Source organism: Bombina bombina, chromosome 5, assembly GCF_027579735.1.
Source record: "Bombina bombina isolate aBomBom1 chromosome 5, aBomBom1.pri, whole genome shotgun sequence".
Classification (NCBI taxonomy): Eukaryota; Metazoa; Chordata; class Amphibia; order Anura; family Bombinatoridae; genus Bombina; species Bombina bombina.
In genome coordinates, this window is record NC_069503.1 from 209,779,832 (window position 1) to 209,793,314 (window position 13,483).

The window sequence follows — 13,483 nt, forward strand, 5'->3', positions numbered from 1 at the left end:
TACCTGAGCTTGTCCCATTTGGCCAGATGCGGTGACTAACCTTTCCATTTTTGCTTTTAAATCTTAGCTGAGAGCTTGTAAGTGAGTGCTGGGTTTTCTCTGTGTGTTGTATTAATTTGTTTTGTAATTTTCCCTATGGTTCTTGCACCCAGACCTGTCTGGGGTTAACTGCTTGTGGCTCTGGGGACAGCACAGCTTCCTGTGAGTGCCAGTGGCACCCAGGGCTGAGCATGTTGCAGGGTCATGGGATGTGTACCCGGTCCGGTATGAGAGTGCAGTTCCCTTCCGTGTTTTGTATATGTCTAGGGTGGTTACATATTCCTGTGCACCCTTCCCTTGTTTTCAGTTTGTTTGGATTTGAAAGCTTGCATTGTGTGGCTGTTTTAGGGTCTCAGGTATTGGAGAGGACCTTAACGTGGTACCTGAGCTTGTCCCATTTGGCCAGATGCGGTGACTAACCTTTCCATTTTTGCTTTTAAATCTTAGCTGAGAGCTTGTAAGTGAGTGCTGGGTTTTCTCTGTGTGTTGTATTGATTTGTTTTGTAATTTTCCCTATGGTTCTTGCACCCAGACCTGTCTGGGGTTAACTGCTTGTGGCTCTGGGGACAGCACAGCTTCCTGTGAGTGCCAGTGGCACCCAGGGCTGAGCATGTTGCAGGGTCATGGGATGTGTACCCGGTCCAGTATGAGAGTGCAGTTCCCTTCCGTGTTTTGTATATATATATATATATATATATATATATATATATATACATATATATATATATATATATATATATATATATATATATATATATATATATATATACACACACATATACATATACATGTACATATACACACACACATCTTTAGACATGTATAGATCTCTATGTTAATGCCCTTTTCCTGCCTTTTTTGCTTAACACCTGAGACCTCAAATCTTTGAGCCTTTATAACTTTTGTGTGCAATATTCTTTTTAATATTTTTATTAGATTGTGTTATTATGAATGTAACTATACTTTTTAATGCATTTTTTTTAGTGTTTTATACAACTTTTTAGTTTCGCGAAACAGTTATCCAGAGCTCTGATGTTGCATTAATCATTCTAGCGTAAATTGCGATTGTGCTCAAGCGATCATGTTTACTTTTAACTCGTAATATGAGCAGGAAGCCTGATGAGCACAAACCCTCTTGATTAACCCCTTATCGCTCGGGTGCAAATGTTCGTAATCAAGCCCACAGTGTATCAGAACAGCATAGATACATTCACAACCAAGATTCTGCTAAGCTAAAAGTAGGCATGGTGTATTTGATTCATCCAGAAGACAATCCTCAATAGAGGTTAATTAATTTAAGAAAGTTGAAGACCAAGTGGATTTATGAATTAAATTTAGGGGACTAAACATAGATCTTGATCTCCAAGCATTCATGATTTGATTTTATGAATTTTATATAGTGATGATTCTTGCCAATTTGGCCCTGTAATGGAATAGTTTGAGAGAAGAGAATGATAGAAAAAATAAAGGTTCAATATGAATTTTTAATGCAAATGGGTTTGTTAGCAAATGTCACTCTTTTATTATTAGTAACATTCGGCTAGATTACGAGTTTTGCGTTATGAGTGAAAAAGCCTCATAACGCTTCATTTTCCCTACCGCTGCTATTACAAGTTTCTGTAGTGCCACAAATATCACCATCTACACTCAAATACCTACCACTCACACAGACCCAGTAGTTAATGATATATCGATAACAAAAACATCCACGAATCACTTCAAAAACATTACACAAAGTACACTTACACTCATACAAACACTTGACAATATTTATTTTTTATATTAAATTTTTTCATGTCAAAATATAACGGATCAAAGTTATGAGATCCTGGGTGTTTGAAAAAAAATGAAAAATGCAAACAAAACCATTTTACATTGACTTACAATTAGACATACAGGAACATACACGCATCTAGCTACATCGAACTACAAATATTATCAGATACATACAGAATTAGATACATACAAACAATATACAGCACATTACCTACACAAAACATATTTTTATTATGAAATTAACATGATTTAGATACCTTTTCACAGAAGGACATGACGTCACTCACTTTACGCTCAACACAAGTGTTGGATTTTATTTCTCTGGAAATTTCTCTCCTCCATTGACTTCTATGGGGAATACGTGCTCGTGCATGCGACCGGCAGATTTACCTAACGCATGAAAAATATTTTGACTTTAAAACTCGTAATACCAGCGTTAGAATTGTGGCGCTAATTCATTCATTCTTGCATTAGTCCCGCTATGACAAATAGATCAAGAAATTACTATTTCCCTATGGAGTTGGAAAGAAAAAGAGTACAGACCCTATAGGGAGCGCTAGTATGTTGTTGGAGACTCAAATAAAAATAATAACAATGTGGATATAATATAGTCACCAATATATGTCACAGTCCTTGGTAAATGATAAAGGAAATGAGAGGTGGTGGGAGAAAAAGTCCACAGAAATAATCCACAAGAATGAAGGCAGCACTCTATCTTCACCGTATGATGGTCAACAACTCTGAAAACAAAACAAGGAGAGAGGCGCCATATGTGTGAATCGATAACCAGCAAGAGGGGAGTATGAACAAGTACAGGGTACTCACATTCTGTAGCAGCACTCCAATGTACCAATAGAGGCAGGCTGGTTTTCACAGCAGACCAGCTAGCTGTACAAGGCAGGATCAGGAATCCCTGGAGGAGCGAGGTCCACAGGTAGCGTAGAATGATTCACTCAGCAATGAGGGTGTATAATTAAAAATAGATTTAATACACAATAAAAAAGCTCATGCTGTGTTGTGCACAAACATATCATGCAACGCGTTTCACGGTCTACACCATTTCATCAGGCATGTATTCTGTTCAAAATTCAACCCTTAAATAAGGCTACGCTACCTATTCACACCCACTCCAATAAACAAACAAGCCAATCAGTATGCCCTTTGTCTAATTGGTAATTGAATTGTGGCACCTGGATAACTCATATTGTGTGTATATATATATAGAAGAGAAAGAAAACAAAGAGAGGCACTTTCTCTTCTGTACAGACGTCCTGCCTAGCTGATGTGAGGAGAGTGCAGCTTCTGATTATATCCATTGATTATACTCTGATAGATCCATCCCCTATTCTCTCTGGTTTGGATTTTTTTATTGGGACTGACTATACTAATAAACTTTTTGTTATCGTTATATACTCTGTTCATTTGTTTGCCTTGTTTTATATCTTCGTCCACGTAGGATTTGTTATAGATACTTGATATTTATATTATTTATATTACTGCCAATATTTCTATGCATATTAGAGCGCCCCCTATTCTGATAGTGGAGGGCCCTCTAGTGGGCCAGTAACAACATTAAGGGATTACCAACTTGAAGTCTGGAGAAATGCTAAAGCTATGTTTGTTACAATGTTGCATTTTGGGGAGGCGGTGTCTGTTCTTACCTTTATAGGGTCCTGCAGCAGTGATTCCAGCCTCTTTTGGTTTCCAGACTTCAAGGAGAAGGTTTTTTCTGAAGTTTGCTGCAAAGGAGTGAAGCATGGAGAGATCTAGGAGAAAAACTGCACCTCCCAAGCGTTACAGGGAGGTGGTGGAGCTACCTGCCAGGAAGAAGGGACCTGCAAAGCAAAGACAAGACCCTGAGACTGATGATTTGGTACCCCCCACACCCCAAAAGTCCCCACCAGCCAGGCGCTTTAATAAGGGGAAGGGAAAAAAGGGGCTGGGGTCCGGGGAGGGAGGCCCTAGTTGTCAGTCCCGGGGTGAGGGGACCCTAGAGGGAGCACCCACTGGGGGAACGCAGGCCCAGAGGTCAGGGGAAACAGACAGGGATGCCTCGGGTGGGCCCAGCAGCAGCCACGAGGCCTCACAGAGTAGGCAGGGCCCCTTAGGGCAGGACGTTGGGGCGCAGTTTGCGGCCTTGTCGCCGGAGGCCATGGTGGCAGTCTTAGCCCTAGCGCACTCCTTATCGGACCAGTCGCAGGGCTTGGGGGCCTCCGTGGCGTCCGGTGGTGAGGTAGGGACCGTGAGGCCTAACGTGGCCAGTGCAGAGTGCGCAGCGGTAATGGCTCCCTCCGATGGCGGCTCACGCGAGAACTCCTCCTCCGAGATTTCATCTGAGGAGGAGGAGGAGAGTAGCGGCCGCCATCTTGGGAGCAGGAAGGAGCCGGAGGAGACACCCTCACGCGACCGGAGCTCCGCAGGTAACTTGAGGAGACTACCGGTCGAGGGAGGGGCAGCAAGGGAGCACATGGCGTGTGAGAGGGGGCACTTACCTCGCGCAGTAGAGGTGGCAGGTCCGAGCAGGGCACGGAAGTTGTGTGGTGAGACTGAGAGGCTGACCGGCAGGCCAGGGGCTGGTGCGCATGAACAAGCAGAGGTGAATCGCGGTCAGTGGCGGATGGGCTCTGAGGTGATGATGAGAGTGGATGAGAGGCCAGGCACCAGCGCACAGGCGTAGGCGCAATTGTATGACAGTGTGGGAAGAAGGCCTCAGGTGTTTGCTGCGGCGAGGGAGCGGAGCCCATACAGAGAGCATGGGGGAATGATGGCAGATGGGGGACAAACGGGGGCCAGGAGGAATGATAGTGTGTTGAGTGAGCACGCGGGGCCTAGTGAGAGAGAGGGTAGACAAACCTACAGGTTATATCTGCCACATGGTTCCCAAGATGGGTATGATCAGCATGGGGGGTGGGCCCATGCGGGGAGAATGCATGGTTATCAGCAGGCAAGCCAGGTTGCGGCTCCCGAACGTATGAGAGAGTTTGGCAGGGAGCATGGCAGGCAGTATGATATAGTGCAAATGCAAGGAGGAGTGAGTGAGGACACCATAAGGAGGGCAGTAGAAGCAGCGCTGCGGGCGGTTCATGGCGCTAGTCCCCTGCCTGGGTTCAGTGTTCACACCCAGGAGGGGGCAGTGCAGGAACAGACGGTTAGGAATGCTGTGGCTAGAGCTCTGGGCATGCACGGGGGTGGGAGTAAAGGAGGGGAAAGGAGGGGTGATTCTGTTGTTGCTCCTCCTGTTGAACGGAGTACTCCCCAAGTTATTTTGTCCCCGCAGGTGCCGGAACAGGCGGCAGCACGAATGGAGTCAGGATCAAACAGCGCCTTGGTGGTGGCAGGGCCCAGCAACAGCCAGCTTAGCGCACCACTGCAGGGGCCAACAGGAGCTGAGATGCCAGGAGACGGTGAGTGCAATGCACCTGACTTTATGCACACTGACACAGGGTCTTCCACAAGTGGGTCTGGGTCTGACAGCGGGGAGGATCTTGGCCTAGAGGGGAAGGGGCAGCGCAGAATGTTCAGATGGATAAAAAAGATGGCGTCTGCGCAGGCTAAGGACAGGGCTGAGGCCAAAGGCCATGCAATGGAGGCTCAAGGGGCACAGGGACCAGGGGGCACGATGCCCCCCGTGGGCCCGGTGCCCCGTAAGGTGGCGGCGCAAGGGGACACTTACCCCTGTTTAGTACACTCACTTTACGGGCACCTGAAACAGAAGGTAGTAAAGAAGATCCAGGAGGGTAAATACATTAATGTATTTGACCTCTCCCTGGACGCGTATAGGGCAAAGGAGAGGGCAGCCAATGGGTCGGGCCCTAAGAGGGTGCGTAGGGCGGAGACATATGAGGAATGGCTTAAATGCTTCCGGGTCTTAGCCGCATGCTATGTAGACAGGTGGCTCTTACAGGGACACAACCTGTTTAAATACCAGGAAACGGTGGAGGAAATCCACACAAGATTTAAGGAAGGCGCATGGCGGGAGTATGACATGGCCTTCAGGAGAAAGATGGTCGGTAACCCCTTGCTGCATTTTGGCACTCAGGATATGCACCTGTGGTCTAAATTGGGGTTGGAGGGAGGTCCCTCCTCCCCGGTGGTGGCACGGCAGATACATCAACGTCAGGGGGTACGGCCTGGCAGACGTGGTAGGGAATGTTGGAAATTCCAAGACAAGCAGTGTGACAGGGGGAGTAATTGCTCCTTTCGGCACATCTGTAAATTCTGCGCGGGGCCACACCCAGGACTTGAGTGTGGAAAGAGGAGAGAGCAGGGACAGATCAAACCAGCCCCTAAGCCGGGAATTGCGGTTAAGGGCACCAACCCCACTTAAGTTACCGGCCATGCATATATGGCTGGATAACTACCCCGACCGGGAAGCAGCAGAATTGCTTAGGTCGGGGTTGGAGGGGGGTTTTCACATTCCAATTACAGGGACGGTTATGGGTTCTGCGGTACACAGGAACCTGAAAACAGCCTACGAGTTCCCACACGTGGTGAGGGAAAAGTTGGCTAAGGAGGTAGCATTGGGCAGGGTATCTGGCCCATTTGCGGATTGCCCATTGAGAGATCTGGTGATCTCGCCATTGGGGGTCGTACTTAAAAAGGAGGAGGGAAAGTTCAGGTTGATACATCACCTGTCCTTCCCTAAAGGGAGTTCGGTCAATGACGCCATTGACCCCGAGATGAGTTCGGTACATTATCAGTCATTTGATAAGGCGCTGGACGTGGTTAGGGCATGCGGTCCGGGCGCACTGTTGGCTAAGCTGGACATAGAGTCAGCATTCCGTTTGCTGCCCTTGCACCCATCGGCCTTTAGACTGATGTGCATGAAGTTTGAGGGGGCATATTATGTGGACCGTTGTTTGCCGATGGGGTGCTCCCTGTCCTGCTCGTTGTTTGAATGCTTCAGCTCTTTCCTACACTGGGTGGTATTCAAAGCTTCGGGGGGGGGAGCATTGGCCCACTACCTTGATGATTTCTTATTGGTAGGGAGGGCTGGTTCAACAGAGTGCGAACAGCTCATGGGCACCATGCAGGATATGATGAGGCGTTTTGGTGTCCCGCTTGCGGACGATAAAACGCAGGGCCCGTGCACGTGTCTCACATTCTTAGGAATTTAAATTGACACGGTTATGCAGATATGCAGGTTACCAGGGGAGAAGGTGACGCGTATGTTGGCGGCGGTCCGGGCAGTCAGTAGTAGAGACAAGGTCACCGTCAGGGATGTCCAGTCCTTACTGGGTCTGCTGAATTTCGCCGGGCGGGTTATACCCATGGGACGGGTTTTTAACCGAAGGTTGGAGGGCCTATTGAGGAGCCCGACTGGCCACTCCAAAGGGGTATGCGTCTCGTCGGAGGTGAGGGATGATCTGGCGGTTTGGGATCATTTCCTTCAGAGCTTTAATGGGGTGTGCTTATGGAGACGCCCACCAGTACCTAACCGTTTGCTGAACCTGTTCACGGATGCAGCGGGCGGCTTTGGCTATGGGGCTTATTTGGATGGGGAGTGGAGCGCAGCTCCATGGCCACGGGAGTGGGTGACGTCAGGTTACGTTAAAAATCTGACGTTGTTAGAACTATTCCCCATCGTTGTAGCCATTGAAGTTTGGGGGGACAGGTTAGCCAATCGTTCGGCGGTGTTCTGGACAGACAACATGAGTGTGGTGTACGCCATTAACAGGTTGTCGGTGTCCTCACCAGCAGTCGTGTGCTACTTGAGGCACTTGGTGTTGCGCTGCTTGCAGCGTAACATACACTTCACCGCCAAACACGTCCCGGGAGTGCATAACGTTATAGCTGATGCACTCTCTCGATTTAAATGGGGGCAGTTTAGGGAAGCAGCTCCCATGGCGGCGGAGGAGGGTCTAACATGCCCAATTTTTCTTTGGCAGTTGTTGAAGATTGGGCAACCATCTTACCGTTAATCAATGCATCTCTGGCGCCCAGGACATGGTCGGCATACAGGAGCCACTGGAACAGCTGGGAAGCTTTCTGTCTACAAAGGGGCGTGCAGGTACAAAAGGCCAATAGGGTGCATATGTTAGATTGGCTGGCGCAGCTAAGGCGTGACGGGGTCAGTAGAGCTGGGGCGGCAGGAAGACTGTCTGCTGTTGCATTTTTTAATAAAGCGCTGGGTCACACGGACCACTCGGGAGCCTTCCTGATCAGGAAGGTGTTGAAAGGTTGGGGAAGGGTTGCCCCCCGGCCAAAGGACCGGAGGGAGCCGATAACGCAGGACAGGCTGAGGCGTTTAGCCTCGAGCGTGGATTTGGTTTGCAAGTCGGAATATGAAAGGCTGTTGTTTAGGGCTGCATTCGCAGTGGCATTTGCAGGAGCGCTCAGAGTGGGCGAGCTCGTGGCATCGGCTAAGGTGAAAGGCTCAGGAGGAGTTCGGTTTGAACACGTTCGGGTGACAGACGGGGGTCTTCTATTATTCGCGCCAAGGTCTAAAACTGACCAAGAGGGCAGGGGGACGTGGTTGCCACTCACTAAGCAGGATTGTGTTGACAGTTGTCTGGTCAGTTGTGTTGAACAGTACCTGTCCGCACGACCGGCGGGTGGTGAGCTGTTCTTCATACATGAGGATGGGTCAGCATTGTCTGCATTCCAATTCCGTAGGGTGCTCGCCAAGGCGGCTGAGAAAGCTGGGTTGGACCCTGAAAGGATTGCACCGCATTCATTTAGAATAGGCGCAGCGACCAGCGCGGCACAGAAGTGCCTCCCAGCAGCTGAGATTAAACGTCTCGGTAGATGGAAGTCTACGCAATATAAAACATACATTAGACCGACTAAGGGGCAGTATTAAGTGGCAGTTTGGTAGGGCTGGGAATTGCTGGTGGCTGGGGGTTTTGAAGGGGGGTTAATTTGTCGGGTAATTCATGACGGTGTACTCTGTTTTACCAGGTGTTGTAATTGAGAAAGCCCCGCCAGTTCGCGTGTGGATTGTTGGGCATTCATACGTCCACTAGGCTCACATCAGGGCGCTGCGGTCGCCGGAGGGACAGCAACTTGGATTCCCAACGTCCAAGGCAAGCTTCCGGTGGTTAGGGCGCAGGGGTTTGTTGTGGGCTGATTTGCCGGCGCTCTTACAGGAGGCGCACAGGAGATGGGGGCGGCCTAATATTTTAGTGCTGCACCTCGGGGGAAATGATTTGGGGGCGCTGCCCGCATTGGAGCTGATAAAAAGAATGTCAGCGGATGTGCATTGGGTGCACACTTGGTTGAAGTAGGTGACTGTGGGATGGTCAAATGTGGTTGCAAGACTGCATTGGAGACACATTGTCACCCAGAAGGCTGCGTATAACGTACGCAAGAAAGTCAATAGGGAGATGGGAAGGACAGTCACGAGTTTGGGGGGTTTCGTGGTTCGGCACAAAACTATCACGGCCGACAAAAAGGACCTATTTAGGCCAGATGGGGTCCACCTGACGGACGTTGGGCTGGATATTTTTCTAAAGGACATCAGGGGAGCCCTATTGAGGGTTATTCCGTAAAGTTCAAAATGTGGTTATGTTATTGTTGTTATTGCTGTTTTTTCTTATAGTTACTGTTAAGTTAATATCGTTGCTATTTATGGTTGTGGTTAATAAATAGGTTCCTGTTGGTTTGGTTTGGCGGCAAGAGTTCGCCTGGCTCTTGTGGCGGGTGGTCAATGCCCTGGGGAGCGGGCACAAAGAGAGAAGAGTGACGGTCCAGAAATAAGGGAGGGGTTCTGCCCGCCAGGCGCCGGTCTGGGGGTCCCCTCCCTCGCGAATGTGGGCCGAAGATCTCTCAACATCACAACTCTCTCTGAGTGCCATTGGGCGTGTCAGCCGGGTGGCACGCTGCAGGTATCGGAAGGGGCCTTGACCATCTGCTAGTAGGGGCTAGGATAGGGAGAGATGCCGCCAACGATGATTACGAACTTGTTGCCAAGTTTTTGATGATAGGTTGATTAAGTGCCTAAGCGTAATTAGAGTAACGCTTAGGCACTAGTTAAAGCGTTTATTTAATAAACGTGGACCGTGACCGTTCCTTTTTCTCCCAACAATGGTGTGTGTTGTCTTATTTATTTAGATAAGCTAAGACAGTTTGGAGGACGGAATAGGGGGTTTAGACCTTAAGTTATCTCTAGGTGTATATCTATACTAGTTGATTATAAGAACATATGTTCCCTAAAAAAAAATAATAAATGAGAGATTCTATAAGCCTATGTAGTGCAAGCATAAATGCAAATGTATAACCAAGATATACCTATTAAAGCGGTTTAATAAAATAAGAATAAATAAACTAACTGTGTAATGTGAAAAAAGGAAATATAAAGTAAATAAACGCAATCATTAGCTCTCCCTAACTAAATGTTTCTCCTCTAAATGAGTTACGGTTTATTAGTACATTATCATTGATTAAATTGGCTAATATTCAATGATCCTGTATGAATGTGGTGATATACAAGAGGCCCAAATATACATCTAGTGATGGTGGTAAAAATGTTTTTAAACAAAAAACAGAAATCAAAAAATGTTTGACGAAAAAAGCCGATATTGGAGGCTTCTGATTGGTTGAACTAACATCCTATATTTAGCCAATGGCAGGGGCCGTGTCAGTGCACACCTTTTTACGTATTTGTTAAGCTTAAACAAACCCATCTTACACTGGGAGTCAGATGATCTTGTTACGTTGCTAATGTCTGTACCAAGGGGGTCACCCGGTTTTAACCAATAAACTGTGAACTAGTGTCAATGAGTGATTGGCAAAAAATGCCGGTAATGAGAGCATCTGATTGGTTGGGATACTAACCAATAACAGGCACTATATCCGTACACACCTTTTGACATACTGCGTAAGGCTTGATATACTTATGTGGACCAATAGTGTAAGGAGGGTCAGAAAGTACAGCTACATCACGAACATCTGTGAAAGGTGATAAAAAAGGTGATAAAAGAGATAATCACCTCGACTATAATATCAATAATAAAAATTAAGTATGGTGGCAACTGTATTCCCATGAACGTTATAATAGCAACTAAATACCTAAACTATACTCACAAAATGTCTTAAGGGATAATAATATATATTATATATAAGGTGCAATATATAAATGGATAACGAAATAAAATGTAACCAACAATGATGATATGATGTACGGACTGTACTATTAATAAAGGACAAAGCAAATAATGTCTATAGTGTGTGATAGGGAATATTATAATAACATACTCAACTAAGACATAAAAGGGAAATTGAGAACTAAGGCATAAATACCACATAACTACAAATGTGCAGTGTATAATGAGCAATGTTACTATGAAATAGGTTGTTTAAGAGTGGGGGCTCTCACTCTTAAACACGAAAATAGTGTATAGGAGGGCCCCCACTCTTAAACAAAGATTAGCACCCAGTAAAGTGGTTATGTCAGCAAAAAATAAAAGTACAGTTAAGAAAATGAATGAGAGACCTAATAGGTCTGATGTATTGAATAGTTCCAAAAAAGACATTTTTAGATGTGGTAAAACACGCTGCTTTATGTGTAGATACATATTTCCTATAGAGTTATGGCTTTTACTTGTGTGAACATCACTACAACATCACATTCTTAAAGGGACAGTCTAGTCCAAAAAAACTTTCATGATTCAGATAGGGCATGTAATTTTAAACAATTTTTCAATTTACTTGTATCACCAATTTTTCTTTGTTCCCTTCGTATTCTTAGTTGAAAGCTTAACCTAGGAGGTTCATATGCTAATTTCTTAGACCTTGAAGGCCGCCTCTTAAGAATGCATTTTAACAGGTTTTTCCCTGCTAGAGGGAGTTAGTTCATGTTTTTCATATAGATAACACTGTGCTCGTGCACGTGAAGTTACCTGGGAGCCATCACTGATTGGCTAAACTGCAAGTCTGTCAAAGAACTGAAATAAAGGGGCAGTCTGCAGAGGCTTAGATACAAGATAATCACAGAGGTAAAACATATATTAATATAACTGTGCTGGTTATGCAAAACTAGGGAATGGATAAAAAAAGGATTATATATCTTTTAAAACAATAACAATTCTAGTGTAGACTGTCCCTTTAAAGGAAATTACATTACATCAACTAGAAATCACCATCAATTCTATCATCAACAATACGAAATTGGTTTAAAAAATAAAATCATATTTAAACGGACAGAAAATTATTTTTTACATTTCATTATTCACAAACAGTAGCCAATTGTAAACACGTCTCATTTACGTCTATTATAGCATTTCATTTATTAAAATAATATGCTTGGATGAACATTATATCTACATAGGTTCACCAGATGATGATTGATGGGTGCACATACATGCCTTTTACCATTGACTCATACATGTGCATTGATATTCAGGCAAAAAACACATATAAACAATGAACACATTTACATCATACATTGGAAGGTGGGTTAACATTGGATTCTCTCTCGGAATCATGAAAGATCAATTATGGCTTTAGTGTCCCTTTAACATCACGATTCACTCATAATATACCATTAGGAATTACGTACAATAATAACATATCATTAGAAAATGTCACTTTTTTGGAAGGAACAACAATGCTATACTGCTTTATATAAATGAACAGATGTGGGAGAGAATCACCATACATACGTATATGTACATAACACACATCACACAACAACAAAGAATACATTTATCTTTTTAATCAGCACACTATAAGAATGTTGCAAAATACAACACAACGAAGATTTGCAAACTAGACAGGCAGGTTGCTAATATGATGACATCATTCTATGCAACCATACAGATTACAGCATTGAGACTGTATCACCCCTTTCAGAAGTTTCTCACTCAATACTACAATATTACATATACGTAAACGAGAGGGTTGGAAGATCTTCATTATTATTGCGATTTCAATGGGACGTGTAAAATATTGACATCTCCCAAATCACTTATATATAGAATATTATAGATGTCAGCCGTTACTTTATCGTTTTGCAACAATATTGCAGCAACATTGATGGATCAGATTCTATGCCATGTCTATGCACACATTATACACAAGTATGCACTTCCAATCATGTTAACGTGGACGTGTGCTTTTTACTATAAGATCGCGTTTAATAAGTATTTATTATGCATATGAACAAACATCACGAAGGTTCACTGTATATGTTACATTTTACACTTTCACATTACAATTCATTGATTGGGATACATTTTATCAAACACAAGAAAATCTGCCCACTTTGAAAGCATTCGCGCCGCTCACATACAATCAAGTGTATACAATCAGCGATGATTACGAACACGCTACCATTGGACATATTGCACTATAAATCACCCAAACAGCATGGCCAAAGCGTCCCTTGTGATAGACATTGTATCAAATCGCTTCTGTGTGTTTGCATACCTTGTTACTCCTTGTGTGTTTGCTCTGCTGTTTAGCTTTGTGCTGCTTGGCTTGGCAAATATGAATGATCCGCAGTTAATTGGTGCTGGTGCTGTTGCACGAGTTGTGTACAACAGAATCAGGCATGCTCGGTGTCTCCAAGAGAGACATAGGGCTCGTCTGGTTAGAGGTCCTCGTGTTGAAAGGGTGAGGCCCACCTTGGATAGCATGAGCGACTTCAAGGTTTATGACAAGTATAGGCTCAATCGCGAACAGCTCATTTGCCTTTACAATGTACTTAAACCTCATCTGGAGCCACATA